This window comes from Dipodomys merriami, unplaced genomic scaffold, assembly GCF_024711535.1.
Source record: "Dipodomys merriami isolate MVZ:Mamm:240054 unplaced genomic scaffold, mDipMer1.0.p SCAF_23, whole genome shotgun sequence".
NCBI classification, from domain to species: Eukaryota; Metazoa; Chordata; class Mammalia; order Rodentia; family Heteromyidae; genus Dipodomys; species Dipodomys merriami.
Window position 1 is genome coordinate 23,244,582 of NW_027203715.1, and position 14,078 is coordinate 23,258,659.

Genomic DNA, 14,078 nt, shown 5'->3' on the forward strand with positions numbered 1-14,078 from the left:
TGAGGGTGAGGGTTTGGGTTAGTGTGAGGGTTAGTGTTGGGGGAGGGCTAGGTTGAGGGTAAGGGTTTGGCTGAGGGTGAGGTTTTCGGTTAGGTAAGGTTTAGGGTTAGGGTTAGGGTGAGGATTAGGTTGAGGTTGTGGGTTAGGTTTAGGGTGAGGGTGAGGGTCAGGGTTAGTGTTAGGATGAGGGTTAGCGTTAGGCTTAGGGTGATTGTGAGGGTTCGGGTGAGGGTGAGGGTTAGGGTGTGGGTTAAGGTTCGGTTTAGGGTGAGGGTTAGGGTGACGGTGAGTGTTATGGTGAGGGTGAGGTTGAGGATGAGGGTTAGAGTTTGGTTTAGGGATAGGATTAGGTTTAGGTTTAGGGTAAAGGTTAGGGTTAGGTTGAGGGTTAGGTTTAGGGTTAGGGTGAGGGTTAAGGGTTTGGTTTAGGTTTAGGGTGAGGGTTAGGGTTAGGATTAGGGTGAGCGTGAGGGTTAGGTTGAGGGGTAGTTTTAGGGATAGGGTAAGGGTTAGGGTTAGGGTGAGGGTTAGGTTTAAGGTTAGGGTTAAGATGAGGGTGAGGGTGAGGATTAGGGTTAGGGCTAGGGTTAGGGTGAGGGATAGTGTGAGGGTTAGGATTAGGTTTAGGGTAAGGGTTAGGTTTATGGTGAGGGTTAGTTTCAGGTTTAGGGTTAGGGTGAGGTTGAAGCTGAGGAATAGGGTTAGAGTTAGTGTGAGGATAAGGGTTAGGGTGAGGATTAGGGTGAGGGTGAGTGTTAGGTTTAGCATAAGGTTTAGGGTGAGGGTTAGGGTTAGGGTTAGGGTTAGGGTAAGGGTTAAGGTTAGGGTAATGGTTAGGGTTAGGCTTATTGTTACGGTTAGTGTTAGGGTTAGGGTTAGGGTTAGGCTTATGGTTACAGTTAGTGTTAGGGTTAGGCTTAGGGTTAGGTTTAGGGTGAGGGGTAGGCTGAGGGGTAGGGTTAGGGATAGAGTAACTGTTAGGTTTAGTGTGAGGATTAGGGTTAGGGTGAGGTTTAGGTTGAGGGTGAGGGTGAGGGTGAGGGCTATTGTTAGGGTTAGTTTGAGCGTTAGTGTTAGGGTGAGCGTTAGGTTTAAGGTGAGCGTTAGGGTTAAAGTAAGGGTTAGGGAACGGGTTAGCATTAGGGTTAGGGTTAGGGTGAGGGTCAGGGTGAGGGTTATGTTTAGGTTGAGGGTTAGGTTTTGGGTGAGTGTTAGGGTTAGCGTGAGCGTCAGGATGATGGTGAGGTTTAGGTTTAGGGTGAGAGTTAGTATTAGGGTTAGGGTTAGGATGAGGGTTAGGCTGAGCTTAGGGTTAATGTTAGGGTGAGGTTAAGGGTTAGGATAAGGGTTGGGCTGAGGGTTAGGGTTAGGGTTAGTGTGAGGGTTAGGTTTAGAGTTAGGGTAAGAGTTAGGGTGAGGGTAAATGTTAGGGTGAGAGTTAGGGTGAGGGTGAGGTTTAGGGTTAGGGTGAGGGTTAGGGTCAAGTTTAGGTTTAGGGTTAGGGTTAGCGTGAGTGTAAGGGTGTTGGCAAGTGTTAGGGTGATGTTTAAAATGAGGGTGAGGGTTAGCGTCAAGGTTGTGTTTAGGGTTAGGGTTAGGGTGAGGGTTAGGGTTTGGGAAAGTGTTAGGGTGAGGTTTAGGTGAGGGTGAGGGTTAGGGTTAGGGTGAGGGTAAGTGTTAGTGTGAGGGTTAGGGTGAGTCTGAGGGTTATGGTTAGCATTAGGGTGAGGGTGAGGGTGAGGGTTAGGGTTAGGATTAGAGTTAGGGTGAGGGTATAGCTTAGGGTGAGGGTTAGGGTGAGGTTGAGGTTGAGGGTATTAAGGTGAGTACTACGGATAGGGTTTGGATTAGGGTAAGTGTTAGGTTTATGGTGAGGGTGAGGGTTAGGTTCAGTATTAGGGTTAGGGTTAGTGATAGGGTTAGGGTTAGGGTGAGGGTTAGTCTGAGAGGTAGGGTTAGGGTTAGCATTAGGGTTAGGGTTAGGTTTAGGGTTAGGGTGAGGGTGAGTGTGAGTGTGAGGGTTAGGGATAGGGTGAGGGTTAGTGTTGGGGGGGCTAGGTTGAGGGTTAGGGTTTGGGTGAGGGTGAGGTTTTCGGTTAGGTAAGGTTTAGTGTTAGGGTTAGGGTGAGGTTTTGGGTTAGGGTTAGTGTTAGGGTGAGGGTGAGGGTTAGTGTTAGGATGAGGGTTAGGGTTAGGGTTAGGGTGAGGGTGAGGGTGAGGGTGAGGGTGAGGGTTAGGGTGTGGGTTAAAGTTAGGTTTAGGGTGAGGGTTCAGGTGACGGTGATGGTTAGGGTGAGGGTGAGCTTTAGGATAAGGGTTAGGGTGAGGGTTAGGGTTAGGTTGAGGTTTAGGGCGAGGAGTAGGGTTAAGGTTAGGGAGAGGGTTAGGGTTTGTGTGAGGATTAGGGTTAGGGTTAGAGTTAGGTTTATTATGAGGGTAAAGGTTAGGGTGAGGGTTAGGGCGAGAGTTAGGCTTGGTGTGAGGGTTAGGGTTAGGGTTAGGGTTAGGTTTAGGTTTAGGGTAAGTGTTAGAGTTAGGGTGAGGGTTAGGTTTAGGGTTAGCGTTAGGGTTAAGGTTATGGTTAGGTTTAGGGTGAGGGTCAGGGTTAGGGTTTGGTGAGTGTGAGGTTTAGGGTGAGGGGTAGGATTAGGGTTAGGGTAAGGGACAGGGTTAGGGTGAGTGTTATGTTTAGGGTTAGGTTTAGGGTGAGGGTGAGGGTTAAGGTTAGGGTTACGGTTAGGGTGAGGGTTAAGGTTAGGTTCAGGCTTAGAGTAAGGTTTAGGTTTAGAGTGAGGGTTATGTTTATGGTTAGGGTTAGAGTGAGGGTGAGGCCGAGGTTTAGGGTTAGGGTTAGTTTGAGGATAAGGATTAGGGTGAGGTTTAGGGTGAGGTTGAGTGTTAGGGTTAGCATTAGGGTTAGGGTGATTTTTAGGGTGATGGTGAGTGTTAGGGTGCGGGTGAGATTGAGCATGAGTGTTAGGGTGAGGGTGAGTGTGAGGGTGACGGTTAGGGTTAGGTTTAGTGTGAGGTTAAGGGTTAGGTTTAGGATTAGGGTTAGTGTAAGGGTTAGGCTGAGGGTGAGGGTGAGGGTTAGGGTGAGGGCTCTGGTGAGAATGAGGGTTAGGGAGAGGGTGAGGTTGAGGTTGAGTGTTTCGGTTGGGTAAGATTTAGGGTTAGGGTTAGCGTGAGGATTAGGGTGAGGGTGAGGTTTAGGCTGAGGATTAGGGTGAGGGTGAGGTTTAGGCTGAGGGTTAGGGTTAGGGTGAGGGTTAGGGTGAGGCTGAGGTTTAGGGTGAGGTTTAGGGTTACAGTGAGGGTTAGGGTTAGGTTTAGGTTGAGGATGAGGTTTAGGTATAGGTTAAGGGTTCGGGTTTTGGTGAGGGTTAGTGTTAGGGCAAGTGTTAGGGTGAGGATGAGGCTTAAGTTTAGGGTTAGGATGAGGTTTAGGGTTAGGCTTAGGGTTTGTGTAAGAGTTAGAGTTAGGGTAAAGTTTAAGGTTAGGGTTAGGATTAGGGTTAGGGTGAGGGTTAGGGTGAGGGTTAGTGTTAGTGTTAAGGTTGGGGTTAGCTTGAGGGTAACTGTTAGGGTGAGGGTTAATGTTAGGGTGAGGGTTATTGTTAGGGTGAGGGTTAGGCTTAGGGTTAGGGTTAGGGTGAGAGTTTGGTTTAGGGTTAGGGTTAGGGTAGGGGTTAGGGTTAGCGTGAGGGTTAGGTTTAGAGTGATTTTCAGGGTGACGGTGAGGGTTAGGGTGAGGGTGAGGGTGAAGGTGAGGGTTAGGGTGAGAGTGAGGGTGAATGGGAGGGTGACGGTGAGGATTAGGGTTAGGGTTAGGTTTAGGGTGAGGGTAAGAGTTAGGGTTAGGATTAGGGTTAGGGTAAGGTTTAGGCTGAGGGTGAGGGAGAGGATGAGGTTGCGGGTGAGGGTTTCGTTTATGTAAGGGTTAGGGTTAGGTTTAGGGTGAGGATTATGGTGCGGGGCAGGGTTAGGTTGTGGGTGAGATTGAGTTTAAGTTGAGGGTAAGTGTTAGGGTGATGTTTAGGGTGAGGGTGAGTTTTAGGGTGAGAGTTAAGGTTCAGGGAAGGGGAAGGGTAAGGGTGTAGGTGAGGGTTCGGGTTCAGAGGCGAATTAGGGTTAGGATTAGGGTTCAGGTTAGGGTTAAGTTTAGGGTTAGGGTGAGTGTTAGGGTGAGAGGTAAGGTTAGGGTTAGGATGAGTGTTAGTCTTAGTGTGAGGGTTACGGTTAGTGTTATTGTTAGGGTTAGTGTGAGGATAAGAGTTAGCTTGAGGGTTAGGGTGAGACTGATGTTTACGGTTAGCCTTAGGGTTAGGGTGAAGTTTAAGGTGGGGATTAGGGTGAGGGTTAGTGTTAGGGTGAGGGTTAGGTTGAGGTTGAGGGATAGGGTTATGGTGAGGGTAAGGTTTAGGGCGACGGTTAGTGTGAGGTTGATATTTAGGGTTAGCATTAATGTTAGGGAGAGGGTGAGGGTTAGAGTGAGGGTAAGGGTTAGGCTAAGTGGTAGGATTAGGGTTAGGATTAGAGTTAGGTTTAGGGTGAGTGTTAATGTTATAGATAGGGTGAGTGTGAAGGTTAGGGTAAGGGTTAGGTTCAGGGTTAGAGTTAGGGTGAGGGTTAGGGTTAACATCAGGGTTAGGGTTAGGTTTAGTTTGAGTGTTAGGGTTAGGTTTAGGGTGAGCTTGAGGGTTCGGTTTAGCATTAGGGTTAGGGTTATGCTTAGGGTGCAGGTTAGGATTAGGTTTAGAGTGAGGGTGAGGTTCAGGTTTACGGATAGGATTAGGTTTAGGGTTAGGGTTAGGGTTTGGTTTAGGGTTAGGGTGAGGGTGAGGTATAGGGTGAGTGTTAGTGTTAGGGTGAGGGTTAGGTATATGGTTAGGGTGAGGTTGAGGGTTAGGTTTAGAGTTAGGGTGAGGTTGAGTGTTAGGATTAGGGTTAGGGTTAAGGTTAGGGATAGGGTGAGGATTAGGGTTAGGGTTAGGTTTAGGGTGAGGGTTAGGCTGAGGGGTAGGGTTAGGGATAGAGTGACTGTAAGGTTTAGTGTGAAGATTAGGGTTAGGGTGAAGTTTAAGTTTAGTGTGAGGTTTAGGTTTAGGGTTAGGGTTAGGATGAGTGTTAGGGTTAGCTTGAGGGTGAGGGTAAGGGTGAGGGCTAGGGTTAGGGTTAGTGTGAGGGTTATTGTTAGGGTGAGCATTAGGTTTAGGGTGAGGATTAGGGTTAAAGTAAGGATTAGGGTGAGGGTTAGCGTTAGTGTTAGGGTTAGGGCGAGGGTCAGGGTGAGGGTTATGTTTAGGTTGAGGGTTAGGTTTAGGGTGAGGGTTATGGTTAGGGTAAGAGTTAGGGTGATGGTGAGGGTTAGGGTGAGGGTTAGGTTTAGAGTTAGGGTTAGGGTGAGTGTTAGGGTTAGGTTTAGGTTTAGGGTGAGAGATAGGGTGAGGTGTCGGGATACGGTTAGCTTGAGGGTTAGGGTTATTGTGAAGGTTAGGGTTAGGGTTTGGTTTAGTGTGAGGATAATGTTTAGGGTGAGGGTTAGTTTGTGGGTGAGAGTTAGGGTTAGGTTCATTGTGAAGGTTAGGGTTGATGTGATATTTAGGGTGAGGTTGAGGGTTAGTGTGAGGGTGAGGGTGAGGTTGAGAGTTAGGGTTAGGATTAGGGTTAGGATGAGTTTTACGGTTAGGGTTAGGGTTAGAGTTATTGTTAGGGTTAGTGTTAGGGTTAGGATGAGGGTGAGGGTTATAGTTAGGGTTAGGGTTAGGGTTAGGGTGAGGTTGGGGTTGAGCGTTAGTGTTACGATTAGGGTTATGGTTAGGGTAAGGCTGAGGGTGTAGGGGAGTTTGAGGGTGAGGGTTAGGGTTAAGGTTAGGGTTAGGGTGAAGTCTTCGGTGAGGGTGAGGGTTAGGCTAAGGGTGAGGGTGATGGTTTCGGTTAGGTAAAGGTTAGGGTTAGGTTGAGGATTATGCTGAGTTTAGGTTTAGGGTGAAGGTTCAGTTTAGGGTTAGGGTGAGTGTTAAGGTTAGGGTGATGTTTAGGGTGAGGGTTAGGGTTAGGGTGAGAGTGAGGGTGAGGTTTAGGGTTAGGGTTAGGTTTAGAGTTTAGGGTGAGGGTTAGGTTTAGGGTTAGAGTTAAGCTGAGTGTGAGGATCAGGTTGTGGATGAAGGTTAGGGTGAGGGTTAGGGTTAGGGTTAGAGTGAGGGTTACGGTCATTGTGAGGGTTATGGTTAGGGTTAGGGTGAGGGTAAGGGTTAGGGTGAGGGTAATGGTGAGGGTGAGGGTTTGGATTAGGGTTTGGGTTAGGGTTAGGTTGAGGGTTAGTTTTTGGGTAACATTTAGAGTGAGTGTGAGGGTTAGGTTGAGGATGAGTGTTTGGGTGAGGGTGAGGGTTCGGTTGAGGGTGAAGGTTAGGTTGTGGGTGAGGATTAGGTTAGGGTGAGGGTTAGCGTAAGGGGTAGGGTTAGGTTTAGGTTGAGGGTTAGGGTTAGCGTTAGGGTTAGGGTGAGGGGTAGGGAGAGGGGTGGGCTTAGGGTAAGGGTGAGGGTGAGTGTTAGGGTAAGGTTTAGGGTTAGAGTTAGGGTGAGGGTGAGGGTGAGGGTTAGGTTTAGGATTAGGATGAGCCTTAGTGTTAGGTTGAGGGTTAGGGATAGTGTTAGGGTTAGGGTAAGGGTGAGGGTGAATGTTAGCGTTAGGTTTAGGGTTAGAGTTAGGGTGAGGGTGAGGGTGAGGGCTATGATTAGGTTAGGATTAGGGTTAGGCTGAAGGTGATGGGGAGGGTGAGGGTGAGGGTTAGGGTTAGGGTGAGGTTTAGGTTTACGGTTAGGTTTAGGATGAGGGTTAGGATTAGGGTTAAGGTTAGGATGAGGGTTAGGCTGAGGTTTAGGGTTAGTGTTAAGGTGAGGTTTAGGGCTAGATTTAGTGTTAGGATAAGTGTTAGGCTGATGGTTAGGGTTAGGGTTAGTGTGAGGGTTAGGTTTAGGGTTAGGGTAAGAGTTAGGGAGAGGGTAAAAGTTAGGGTGAGAGTTAGGGTGAGTGTTAGGGTCAAGTTTAGGTTTAGGGTTAGGTTTAGGGTGAGGGTAAATGTGTGGGTAAGTGTTAGGGTGAGGTTTAGGGTGAGGGTGAGGTTTAGCGTGAAGATTAGGTTTAGGGTTAGGGATAGGGTGAGTGTTAGGGTTTGGGTAAGTGTTAGGGTGAGGTTTAGGGTAAGAGTGAGGGTTAGGGTTAGGGTGAGTGTAAGTGTTAGGGTGAGGGTTAGGGTGAGTCTGCTGGTTAGGGTTAGCATTAGGGTGAGGGTGAGGGTTAGGGTTAGGATTAGAGTTAGGGTGAGGGTAAGGCGTAGGGTGAGTGTTAGGGTGAGGTTGAGGATTACTGTTAGGGTGAGTTTGAGGGTAAGTGTTAGCGTGAGGACTACGGTTAGGGTTTGGATTAGGGTGAATGTTAGTGTTATGGTGAGGGTGAGGGTGAGAGTTAGGTTCAGTATTAGGGTTAGGGTTAGTGTGAGGGTTAGTGATATGGTTAGGCTTAGGGTGAGGGTTAGAGTTAGGGTTAAGGTGAGGGTTAGTCTGAGAGGTAGGTTTAGGTTTAGGGTGAGGGTTACTGTTAGGTTTAGGCTTAGTATATGGGTTAGGCTGAGGGTAAGGCTTAGGGTTAGTTTGAGTGTTAGGTTTAGGGTTACGGTTTGGGTTATGTTGAGGGTAAAGGTTAGGGTGAGGGTTAGGGAAAGGGTGAGGATTATAGTTATGGTGAGGGTTCAGGTTATGGTTTGGTTTAGGGTTATTTTTAGGGTTAGCGTGAGGGTAAGGAGAAGGTTAGGTTTATTTTTAGGGTTAGGGTGACGGTTAGGGTGTCAGTAAGTGTTAGAGTGAGGGTTAGGTTGAGGTTAGTGTTAGGGGGAGGGGGAGGGTTAGTGTTAGCATTAGGGTTAGGGTGAGGGTGAGGGTTAGGTTGAGGATTAGGGTTGAGTTTAGGGATAGGGTGTGGATTAGGGTTAGGGTTATGTATAGGGTGAGGGTTAGGCTGAGGGTTAGGGTTAGGTTTAGGGTGAGGGTTAGGTTTAGTGTGAGGGTTAGGGTTAGGGTTATCGTGATGGTAAGGGTTAGGTTGAGGTTTAGGGTGAGCTTGAGGTTTAGGGTTAGCATTAGGTTTAGGTTTAAGGTTAGGATGAGGGTTAGGTTTAGGGTGAGGCTGGGTGTTAGAGTTACAGTGAGGGTGAGGGTGAGGGTAAAGGTTAGGATTAGGGTTAGGGTTAGGAATAGGATCAGGTTGAGGATGAGAGATAGGGTGTTTTTGAGGGTTAGGGTTAGGGTGAGAGTGAGGGTTAGGTTTATGGTTAGGATGAGTGTTAGGGAAAGGGGTAGGGTGAGGGTTAGGGTCAAGGTAAGGGTTAGGGTTAGGGTGAGGTTAAGGATTAGTGTGAGGGTGAGGGTTAGGGTTAGGGTTAGGGTTAGGGTGAGGGTTAGGTTGAGGGTGAGGGTGAGGGTGAGGGTGAGGGTGAGGGTGATGTTGAGAGTTAGGGTGTTGTTTAGGGTTCAGTTTAGGGTGAGGGTTAGGGTGACGGTGAGCGTTAGGGTGAGGGTGAGGGTTAGGATAAGGGTTAGGGTGAGGGTTAGAGTGCGGGGTAGGGTTAAGTTTTGGGAGAGAGTTAGGGTTTGTGTGAGGGTTAGGGTTAGGGTTAGAGTTAGGGTGACTATGAGGATAAAGTTTAGGATGAGGGTTAGGGTGAGGGTTAGGGTTCGGATTAACGTTTGGGTTAGGGTTAGGGTTACGTTTAGGGTAAGTTTTAGGGTTACGGTGAGGGTTAGTTTTAGGGTTAGCATTAGGGTTAGGGTTAGGTTTAGGGTTATGGTCAGGGTTAGGTTTTGGGTGAGGGTGATGTTTAGGTTGAGTGGTAGGGTTAGGGTAAGGGTAAGGGTTAGGGTTAGGGTGAGGGTTATATTTAGGCTTAGGTTTATGGTGAGGGTGAGGGTGATGGTTAGTGTTAGGGTTACGGTTAGGGTGAGGGTTAGGTTTAGGTTTGGGTTAGGGTAAGGGTTAGGGTTAGAGTGAGGTTTAGGTTTAGGGTTAGGGTTAGGGTGAGGGTGAGGCTAAAGGTTTAGGTTTAGGGTTAGTGTGAGGATAAGGTTTACGGTGAGGTTTAGGTTGAGGTGGAGGGTTAGAGTTAGCATTAGGGTTAGGGTGAGAGTTAGGGTTAGGGTTATGGTAAGGGTTAGGGTTATGGTTAGGGTACGGTTTAGGGTTAGGGTGAGGTTTAGGGGTAGGGTGATTTTTAGGGTGACGGTGAGGGTTAGGGTGAGGGTGAGGTTGAGCGTGAGGGTTAGGGTGAGGGTGAGGTTGAGTGTGAGTTGGACGGTTAGTGTTAGGTTTAGGGTGAGGATAAGAATTAGGGTTAGGTTTAGGGTTAGTGTTAGGGTTAGGGTTAGGGTGAGGGTGAGGGTGATGGTTAGGGTTAGGCTTAGTTTTATTGTTAATGTTAGGTTTAGTGTGAGAGTGAGGGTGAGGGTTAACATGTTGGTTAGGGTTAGGATTATGGTTAGAGTGAGGGTGAGGGTGAGGGTTAGGGTTAGGATTAGTGTTAGGGTTAGGTTTAGGTTGAGAGTTAGGCTGAGGGTTAGAGTTAAGGTTAGTGTGAGGCTTAGGGTTAGGTTTACAGTTAGGTTGAGGACAAGGGTTAGGGTAAGGGTTAGGGCGGGTTTGAGGGTTAGGGTTAGGGTGAGGTTTATGGTGAGGGTTTGGGTGAGGGTTAGATTTAGGTTGAGGGTTAGGGTTAGCGTTAGTGTTAAGATGAGAGTTAGGTTGAGAGTTAGGGTTAGGGTGAGGGTGAGGGTTAGGGTTAGGGTTAGGGTGATATTTAGGTTTAGGGTTTAGGTTAGGGATAGGTTTATGGATAGGGTGATGGTTAGGTTTATGGTTAGGGTTCGAATTAGGGTGAATGTGAAGGTGAGTGTTAGGTTTAGGATTAGGGTTAGGGTTAGTGTTAGGCTGAGGTTGAGGGTGAGGGTGAGGTTGGGGGTTAGGGTTAGGGTAATGTTTAGGTTTAGGTTTAAGTTGAGGGTTATGTTTAGGGTTAGGATGCGGGATACAGTGAGGATTATGGTTTTGGTTCGGGTGAGGGTTAGATTTAGTGTGAGGGTTAGGGTTAGGGTGAGGGTAAGCGTTAGGGTGAGGGTTAGGGTGAGGGTGAGCGATAGGGTGATTGTTAAGGTTAGGTTGAGTGTATGGATGAGGGCTAGGGTGAGGGTGAGGATTAGGATTTGGGTTAGGGTTATGGTAAGTGTTACTTTGAGCGGTAGGTTTAGGGTAATGGTTAGGGTGAAGGTTAGGATGAGAGTGAGGGTTAGGGTTAGTGTGAGTGTGAGGGTGAGGATTACGGTGAGGGTTTGTGTTAGAGTTAGGATTAGGGTTGGGGTGAGGGTGAGGGTTATGTTTAGGGTTAGGTTGCTGGTTAGTGTTAGGATGATTTTCAGGGTGAGGTGAGTGTTAGGGTGACTGTGAGGGTTCGGGTTTGGGTTCAGATTAGGGTATGGATGAGGGTTAGGGTGAGGGTGAGGGTTATGGTTAGGTTTAGGGTGTGGGTTAGGGTTAGGGTTAGGATTAGGGTGAGGTTTAGGGTGAGGGGTAGGGTTAGGGTTAGGGTGAGGTTTAGGGTTAGTGTGAGGTTTAGGGTTAGGTTTAGGGTAAGTGTGAGGATAATGGTTAGGGTGAGGGATAGGGTTATTGTTAGGGTTAGGGTGAGAATGAGGGTGAGGGTTATGGTTAGGGTAAGGGTAAGGGTTAGGGTGAGGGTTAGGGTTTGGGTAAGGCTTAGGGTTAGGGTTAGGGTAAGGGTGCGTGTGAGGGTGATGGTTACTGTTAGGTTATGATGAAGGTCAGGGTTCGGTTTAGGATTAGGGTTAGGGTTAGGTTTATGGTGAGTGTGAGGGTTAGGATTAGGATTAGGTTTAGGGTTAGGCTTTAGGTGAGGGGAGGGTGAGGGTGAGGGTTAGGGAGAGGATTAGGGTTAGGTTTATGGTTAGGGTGAGAGTGAATGTTAGGTTGAGGTGAGGGTTCAGGTTTGAGTGAGGGTTAGGGTGACAGTGATGGTTAGGGTGAGTGTGAGGTTTAGGTTTAGTGTTAGCTTTAGGGTGATGGTTAGGATCAGGGTTAGGATTAGGGGGAGGGTTAAGGTGAGGGTTAGGGTTAAGGTTAGGGTTAGGGTGAGGGTGAGGGGTAGGGTTAGGTTTAGATTTAGGGTGAGGGTGAGGGCGAGGGTTAGCTTTATGGTTAGGGTTAGGGTAAGTGTTAGGATTAGGGTAAGGGTGAGGGCTAGGGTGAAAGTGAGGGTTAGGGTTAGGGTTAGGGTGACGGTTAGGGTTAGGCTGAGGTTGAGGGTGAGGGGTAGGGGTAGGGTTAGTGTGAGGGTGAGGGTTAGGTTTAGTGTGAGGGTCCTGGTTAGTGTTAGGGTTATGGTAAGTTTAAGGGTTAGGGTGAGGTTTAAGGTAAGAGTGAGGTTTAGGGTTAGCATGAGTTTGAGGGGGAGGGTTAGGGTTAGGGTTAGGGTTTGGGTGAGGGTGAGAGTTATGTTTAGGATTAGGGTGAGAGTTAGGGTTAGGGTGATGTTTAGGGTGAGGGTGAGGGTTAGGATGAGGGTGAGGTTTCGTGTGAGGGTGAAGGTTAGGGTGAAGGTGAGGTTTAGGGTAGGGTTAGTTATAGGGTGTGGGTTAGGGTTAGGGTTAGGTTTAGGGTGAGGTTTAGGGTGAGGGTTAGGGTTATCATTAGGGTTAGGATGAGGGGGAGTGTGAGGGTTAGGGTGAGGGTTCGGGTTAGGCTGAGGGTTAGGTTTGGGTTTAGGGTAAGGGTGAGGGTGAGGGTGAGGCTGAGGTTTAGCGTGTGGGTGAGGGTTAAGTTTAGGGTGAGGGTTAGGGTGACGGTGAGGGTTAGGTGTGGGTGAGGTTTAGGTTTAGTGTTAGAGTTAGGGTGACGGTTAGGGTCAGGGTTAATATTAAGGTGAGGGTTAAGTTGAGGGTTAGGGTTAGGGTTAGGTTTAGGGTTAGTGTGAGGATTAGGTTTAGTGTGAGGTTAAGCGTTAGTGTGAGGGTTAGACTGAGGGTGAGGGTTAGGTTTAGTGTTAGGGTTAGGGTGAGCATTTGGGTGACTGTTAGGTTCATGGTTAGGGTTAGGGTGAGGGTTAGGGTGAGGGCAAGTGTTAGGGTCAGGTTTAGGTTGAGGGTGACGGATAGAATTATGGTGAGGTGAGGGTGAGGGTGAGGGTGAGGGTTAGGGTTAGGGTTAGTTTGAGGGTGAGGTTTAGGGTGAGGGTTAGGACGAGGATTAGGCTGAGTTTGAGGGTGAGGTTTAGGGTGAGGTTTCGGGTTAGGGTGAGGGTTAGGTTGAGTGGGAGTCAGAGGGTGAGGGTTAAGTTTAGGGTTAGAGTAAGGGTGAGGTTGAGTGTTAGGATTAGTTTAGGACTAGGTTTAGGATGATGGTGAGGTTGAGGTTGAGGTTGAGGGTTAGGATTAGGGTGAGGTTTAGGGTTAGGGTTAGGGTTTGTTTAGGGTGAAGGTTAGTTTTAGGTTTAGGGTTAGGATAAGGTTTAGGCTGACGGTTAGGGTTATGGTTAGTTTGAGGGTTATGTTTAGCGTTAGGGTTAGGGTGTGGGCTAGTGTGAGGGTGAAGGTTAGGTTGAGGGTTTAGTTTAGGTAAGGGTAAAGGTTATGTTAGGGTGAGGATTAGCGTGAGGTTGAGGGTTAAGGTGAGGGTTAGGGTTAGGGTGAGCGTTAGGTTTATGATTAGGTTTAGTGTTAGGGTGATGTTTAGGGTGAGGTTGAGTGTGAAGGTTCGGGTGAGAGGGAGGGTTAGGGTTAGGGTTAGAGTTAGGGTGAGCGTGAGGGTTAGAGTGAGGGGTAGGTTTAGGGTTAGGGTGAGGGTGAGGGTTAGGTTCAGTGTTTGGGTTAGGGTTAGGGTGAGGGTGAGGGTGATGGTTAGTGTGAGGATTAGGGTTAGGGTGAGCATGAGCGTGAGATTGACGGTGATGGTTAGGGTTAGGTTTAGGGTGAGGGTGAGCACTAGGTGAGAGTGAGGGTTCAGTTGAGGGTGAGGGGTAGGGGGAGGGTTATGGTTTGGGTTCGGGTTAGAGTTAGGGTGAGGGTGTGGGTGAGGGTTAGGTTTAGGATTAGTGTTAGGGTTAGGGTTAGGCTGAGGGTGAGTGTGAGGGTGAGGGTGAGGTTTAGGGTTAGGTTAAGGGTTATGGTTAATGTCAAGGTTAGGGTTAAGTTGAGGGATAGGGTTAGGGTTAGGTTTAGGATGAGGGTTAGGCTGTGGGGTAGGGTTAGGGTTAGGGTGTGGGTTAGGTTTAGTGTGAGTTTTAGGGTTAAGGTTAGGGTCAGGGTTAGGATTAGGGTGAGGGTAAGGGTTAGCTTGAGGGTTAAATTGAGGGTGAGGTTTAGGATTAGGGGTAGGGTTAGGGTGAGGTTAAGGTGAGAGCTAGGGTGAATGTGAGGGTTAGGGTTAGGGTTAGGGATAGGGCTAGGTTTAGGTTTAGGGTTAGGGTTAGGGTGAGTCTTAGGCTGAGGGGTAGGTTTAGGTATAGGGTGAGGGTTAGGTTTAGTGTGAGGGTTAGGGTTTGGTGTAGGGTTAGGGTGAGGGCTAGGGTGAGTGTGAGGGTGAGGGTTAGGTTTAGGGATAGGGTGAGGATTAGGGTTAGGTTTAGGGTTAGGGTGAGGTTTAGGCTGATGGGTAGGGATACAGTTAGTGTGAGGGATAGGTTTAGTGGGAGGGTTAGGGTTAGGTTTAGGGTTAGTGTTAGGGTGAGGGTAAGGGTGAGGGTTCGGGTTATGGTGTGGTTGAGGATTAGGGTAAGTGTGAGGAATAGTTTTAGGGTTAGGGTTACTGTTAGGGTTAGGGTTAGGCTGAGGGTAAGGGTTAGGGTTAGGGTAATTGTGAGGGTAAGGTTTAGGGTTAGTGTTAGGGTTAGGGTTAGGATGAGGGTTAGGTTGAGGTTTAGGGTTAGGGTTAGGTTTAGGGTTAGGATGAGCGTTAGGCTGAGGGTTAGGGTTAGGGTTAGTGTGAGGGTTAGGTTTAGGTTAGGGTTAGGATTAGGG